Source organism: Acomys minous (assembly GCF_964271855.1).
Source record: "Acomys minous genome assembly, chromosome: 6".
In the NCBI taxonomy this organism is placed as follows: Eukaryota; Metazoa; Chordata; class Mammalia; order Rodentia; family Muridae; genus Acomys; species Acomys minous.
This window is the reverse complement of record NC_140487.1, coordinates 85077879-85084998: the sequence shown is the minus strand read 5'-3', so window position 1 is coordinate 85084998 and position 7120 is coordinate 85077879.

Here is a 7120-nt window from a genome sequence, read left to right as displayed (position 1 = left end):
TAAGCTGTACTTATCTTATGCCTAGCGCTTTCCTGTTTATCTTTCTGATCAGAGATGCTGGTTAAAGGTTCGATAGGAAGAGAAGGTGCTGGGGTTTTTTCTATGCCTCCCACTGTCAGGAAGGTGTCTATGGTTGCCTGTTCTCTCAGTCATAGCACCTGTGAGCCAGCTCCCTCCTGTGCACCCTGGTTCTGCTGTTCTTTCCAGGCTTTTAGTGGGGAGCTCAGTTTTTATGCTCCCTGCAGGCCCTGTGGATGCTGAAGCTTGCCCTCCATCCTTAGTCTCTGACTCACCTCACTGTCTCCTTTGCCTCACAATTCTTCAGAATACTAACTTTGTTCCGTTGAACTTGTTGCATGGGTTCTGTTATTCTGCCTAGAGCCAGATTGAGAAAGGGATGAAAGATGAAAAAAATAACTTGTATTTCTTTGTCTCAGCGTTCCCACTTACTATTGGCCTGTAGAGAAGAAATATTAGATAAATACCCACAATTCAACAAGACAGACAGAGAAAGGCAGAGTTCACTATCCCTACTGTTAGTAATCATGAATCTGTGCAATGAGGATGAAAATGAGGGTGTGTGTGGAGGAGGCGGTTGGGGGATCTTGGTTTTGTAAATCCCTAAAAGCGAAAGGCTTGTCAGTTAAAGAGGCTAATGAGACAGGGCTGCCACCCATGCTGGGACCAAGAGGAAACCACCTTCCCACAAGACTCAGTCTAGACGAGGCAGAGAGCACGCTACAGCCTTGAAGCCACTCCAGTTTCTGAGGACGATCAAATGCAGATAAAATACTGGCACTCCTAGAGCTTTGTGGTTCAAATCAGAAGATGGACAGCCGTTCCTCGCTGTGTGAGGCTCAGCAGGAAATCAGGAAGACCTGAGGACAGCAGGCAGGGGCTCATGGCTTCCAGGGTGGGATCCAGTTCCTAAACCAGCCAGTCTTTGTAACTGTATATTTGATCAGGCTTTCCAGGACTCTGTAATTTGGTCAGCATTTCCCTCCCAAGCAGCAAGAAACATAGGAAGGAACACAGACTTGAGATCTCAAGGCAGAAGCCTGGTTTTCCTGGGGCTGTTTAATGGCCTTCTTCTGATCCTGTTGAAGATACCGTATCTTTTAAGTTGCAAGGATATACATCTGTAGGACAGACTCAGTGCCTATCTCACGTGGAATAGAGATATTAAAATAAAATTATTTTGAATGGAGAGGTGGACAGCTAGTTGCCCTTGCAGAGGAAACAAATTCTCTCATCCAGTCCATATTGGATGGCTCACAGCTGTCTAACTCCAGCTCCAAGGAAATCTGATGCTGTCGCCTGGCCTCTCTATATACTTGTACACACACACACACACACACACACACACACACACACACACAGACACACACACACAGACAGACACACACAGACACACACACAGACACACACAGACACACACAGACACACACAGACACACACACAGACACACACACACACACACACACACAGACACACACAGACACACACACACACACACACACAGACACACACACACACACACACACACACACACACAGAGACAGACAGACACACACACACACACACACACACACACACACACACACAAATAAGGAACTAATATTATTTAATATGTTAATGGAAAAAAGTGATAGGTTAGACAGGCATGTCAGGAAGTCAGTTTCCAGGCAGGGTCTCTACTCTGCCCCCTTTAGTTAACCTGTATTTTCTTCATGTGACAAAAGAACCTGATAATGGCATCTACTTAATGTTGTGATCAAAGATGAATACTACGAGTGCAGAGCTGAGTGAACCGCTGTGCAGTCCAGAAGAGGATGAAAGGACTGGGGGAAGCGCAGCAGAGTCGGCTGAGTGCCAGGGAGGACCTCCACAGAGCAGAGCACTCTGCAGACACAGCTGCACAGCCAAGGAGTGGAGGAGAGACTAGGGGAAGCTGAGTGGAGTCTGCTGTGCTGGGGAGCAGCTCCATGGAGCAGAGCCCACCTCCTGCCCATACCTGCTCCCAGCATCACAGCTCCAGAGCCCCAGCGCCACAGCGACTCCAACACCAAGAATCACCCTTCTGACAAGGACTTGGGATTCCAAGATGGGGGTGATGAGGACACACTGTGTTTGCTCTGCAGGGAAGAGACTGCAAAAGCTACCAGCAGCCACAGACCACCAACTGGAGATGGCTGGGTAAGAGAGATCTGCACAGTGTGCACAGACCCACGGGTCTGACCTCATCCCATCCAATGACACAAGGAGTAAGGCAGACCAGTCCCCCACAGTCTGGACCGGAGCCTGCTTGTGAGCTTGGAGCTGTGGCCTTGCTCAGCAATGTGAATTCAGTAAATGGAACTGAAATCATCCTGGCAGTGAAGCATCAGAGCTCCTGGCCTAGGGAAATCTCAGGGAAACTGGTGGATCTTTCCTCAGACCATCTCCATCTGCCCCGCACCAGTCCACAGAAAGCCTAAGTGCCCCACGGGGGCCCAGAAGGCTATGGACACTGTGAATCAACTCATAGTGCACGGTCTGAGACCCAAGACACTTCTGGGAGCCACAGACCAGGGGATCCTGGGAATCACTGTCTGAGAAAGACCCTCACAGGTGGGTCTGACCTCCTGCCAATCAGAGGCACATGAAAGAAGGCAGACCAGTCCCCAGAGCCTGGTCTGGAGCCTGCCTGTGAGCAGGGAGCTGTGCCTTGGTCAGCAGCATGGACTCAGTTAATGGGACTGAATCATCCTGGCAGTGAAGCATCAGAACTCCTGGCCAGGGGAAATCTTGGAGAAACAGGTGGATCTGTCCTCAGACTCCCTCCACTTGACACCAGAGGCTACCTACCAACATCAGAGATGACAAAATGACTAAAGGCCAGAGTAAAAACATAAACAACAAAAACCAAAACAATATGGCAACTCCAGATCCCAGCTATCCCAAAGAAAGCAACCCAGGGATCTCAAACACAATTGAAATACAAGAAAATGACCTCAAATCCTTAGTAATAAAGATGATAATGAAGGAAACAAATAAAATCAGTAATCAAATGCAGGAAGATACAGCCAAACAAGTGGAAGACATAAAAGAGGCCTATAGAGAGGAACTGGAAAAATTTTAGGAAAGTATAAACAACCAGATGAAGGAAATAAATAAAACAATTCAATATCTGAAGGCCTATAAAAAGGCAATGGAAGAAACTCAGGAATATACAAATAATCAGAAGAAAAAATCAATAAAACAGTTCAAGATCTGAAAATGGATACACAGACAGAAGAAAAACTGGAATGAGAGAGCTTAGAAAGGAAGGCAAGCAACATTGAGGCAAACTTCTCTAACAGAATCCAAGAGCTGGAAGAATGAATCTCAGAGCTAGAAGATACAATCATAGATCTTGAAGCAACCACTAAAGAAAATGCTAAATCTGAAGAATTCCTGACACAAAACATCCAAGAAGTCAAGGACACCATGAAAAGAAGAAACCTAAGGATAATAGACATTGAGGAAAGAGAAGATGCCAGACTTCAAGGCCCAGAAAATATTTTCAACAAAATAATAGAAGAAAATGTCCCTAATTTAAAGAAGGAAATGCTTATAAACATACAAGAGGCCTATAGAACACCAAATTGAATAGACCAGAAAAGAAAAACTTCCCACCACATAATAATCAAAACACAAAATATACAGAACAAAGAAAAAATATTCAAAGTGGCAAGGGGAAAAGGCCAAGTAACATATAATGGCAAACCTATCAGAATTACACCCTACTTCTCAGCAGAGACCATAAAAGACAGAAAGGCCTGGACAGAGGTCCTGCAAACCCTAAGATACCACAGATGCCAGGCCAGACTACTATACCCAGTAAAACGATCAATAACCATTGACAGAGAAAACAAAATATTCCATGACAAAAACAAATTCAAACAATACCTGTCCACAAATCCGGCTTTACAGAAGTTACTAGAAGAAAAACTCCACCCAAAGGGACAAGCCACAACCAAAACTACACAGGAAATAGATAACTAAACCATTGCAAGAACACAACCACACAAACTCTCTACTGTAAGCAACATAAAAATTAAGGGATTTAACAGTCACTGGTCATTAATATCTCTAAACATCAATGGTCTCAATTCTCCAATAAAAAGACACAGACTAACTGAATGGGTGCATAAATAAGATCCAACATTCTTCGGCATCCAAGAAACACATCTCAGACACAAGGATAGCCATTAAGTCAGGGTAAAATGCTGGAAAATTTTCCAAGCAAATGGTCACAATAAGCAAGCTAGTGTAGCCATTTTAATATCTAATAAAATAGACTTTTGACAAAAATTAATCAAAAAGGATGAGGAAGGACACTTCATATTCATCAAAGGTAAAATCAACCAAGATGACACCACAATTCTGAACATCTATGCTCCCAATACAAGGACATCCACATTTGTAAAAGAACTATTAACAAAGCTTAAAACACACATCGATCCCCACATACACTAATAGTGGGAGACTTCAACACCCTGCTTTCACTGAAGGATAAGTCTTCAAAACAAAAACTAAACTGAGAAATAATGACATTAACCAACATCATGAATCAAATGGATCTAACATATATATACAGAACTTTTCACCCAAACACAAAGGATTATACCTTCTCAGCAGCCCATGGAACCTTCTCCAAAATTGATCACATAGTAGGTCACAAAGAAAGCCTCAACAGATACAAGAAGATTGAAATAATACCTTGTACCCTATCAGATCACCATGGTCTAAGGCTGAACTTCAACAACAACAGAAGTAACAAAAAGCCTACACACACATAGAAATGAAACAACTCTCTACTTAATGACACCTGGGTCAGAGAATAAATAAAGAAAGAAATTGAGGACTTCCTAAAATTCAAAGAAAATGAAGCAACAACATACCCAAATTTGTGGGACACATTGAAAGCACTAAGTGCCTTTATAAAGAAATTGGAAACATCCCACATAAGCAACAACAACACATCTGGAAGCCGTAGAAAAAGAAGAAACAGAAACACCCAAGAGGAATAGACATCTGGAAATAATCAAACTCAGGGCTGAAATCAATAAATTAAAAATAAAGAGAACAATTCAAAGAATCAACAAAACCAGGAACGGGTTCTTTGAGAAAATCAACAAGATAGACAAACCGTTAGCCAAACTAACTAAAAGGCAAAGAGACACTATCCAAATCAACAAAATCAGAAATGAAAAGGAGACATAACAATAGACACTGAAGAAATACAAAGAATCATAAGACTCTACTACAAAGGCATATATGCCACAAAATTTGAAAGTCTATGGGAAATGGATAATTTTCTTGATCAATTCCACTTGCCAAATTTAAGTCAAGAACAGATAAGCAAACTAAATGGTCCCATTTCCCCTACAGAAATAGAAGCAATCATCAATAGTCTCCCAACAACAACAACAAAACAAAACAAAACAAAACAAAAAAGCCCAGGGCCAGATGGTTTCAGAACAGACTTCTGCCAGGCCTTCAAAGAAGAGCTAATATTGATATCTTCAAGCTACTCCAAAAGATAGAAATGGATGGAACATTACCAAATTCATTTTATGAGGGCACGGTCACTTTGATACCTAAACCTCACAAAGACCCAACAAAGAAAGAGAATTTCAGACCCTTTTCTCTTATGAACATTGATGCAAAATTACTCAATAAAATACTCACAAAATGAATTCAAGGACACATAAAAGATACCATTCATCATGACCAGGTAGGCTTCATTCCAGGTATGCAGGGATCGTTTAATATACGGAAATCCATTAATGTAATCCACCATATAAACAAACTGAAAGAAGAAAACCATATGATCATCTCCTTAGATGCAGAAAAATCATTTGATAAAATCCAACACCCATTCATGTTTAAAGTCTTGGAGAGATCAGGGATACAAGGGGCATACCTCAACATAATGAAGGCTATATACAGCAAGCCAATAGCCAAAGTCAAATTAAATGGAGAGATACTCATGGAAATTCCTATAAAATCTGGGATCAGGCAAGGCTATCCACTCTCTCCATATCTCTTCAATATAAGTGCTTGAAGTTCTAGCTAGAGAAATAAGATAACAAAAGGAGATCAAGAGGATACAAATGGGAAAGGAGGGAGTCAAATTATCCCTATTTGCAGATGATATGATAGTGTAAATAAGTGACCCCCAAAATTCTACCAGAGAACTCCTACAGCTGATAAACACCTTCAGCAAATTGGCTGGATACAAAATTAACTCAGAAAAGTCAGTAGCCTTCCCATATATACATAACAATCATGCAGAGGAAGAAATTAGGAAAACTACACTCTTCAAAATAACCACAAACAATATAAAATATCTAGGAGTAACTCTAACCAAGCAAGTAAAGGGCTTATTTGAAAAAAACTTCAAATCTCTGAAGAAAGAGATTGAAGATGACATCACAAGGTGGAAGGATCTCCCTTGTTCACGGATCAGGAGAATTAACATAGAAAAAATGGCCATCTTACCAAAGTGATTTACAGATTCAATGCAATCACTATCACAATACCTATACAATTTTTAAAGACATTGAAAGATCAATTCTCAACTTCACATGGAAAAACAAAAAACTCAGAATAGCTAAAACAATCCTGTACAATAAAAGATCCTTCAGAGGAATCTCCATACCTGATCTCAAGTTGTACTATAGAGTAATTAAAACAGCATGCCACTGGCACAGCAATAGGTTGGTTGATCAATGGAATCGAATTAAAGACCCATGAATGAATCCGCACATATACACATATGGGCACTTGATTTTTTTTACAAAGAAGCCAAATCTGTTCAATGGAAAAAGGATAGCATCTTCAACAAATGGTCTAACTGGATGTCTACATGTAGAAAAATGCAATTAGATCCATATTTATCACAATGCACAAAACTCAAGTCCAGATGGATTAAAGACCTCAACATAAAATGAGAGACACTAAATCGGTTAGAGGAAAATGTGGGGAAGAGCCTGGAACACACTGGCACAGGAGACAGCTTTCTGAACAGAACTCCAGCAGCCCAGGCCTTAAGGTCAACAACTAATAAATGGGACTTCATCAGAAGCTTCTG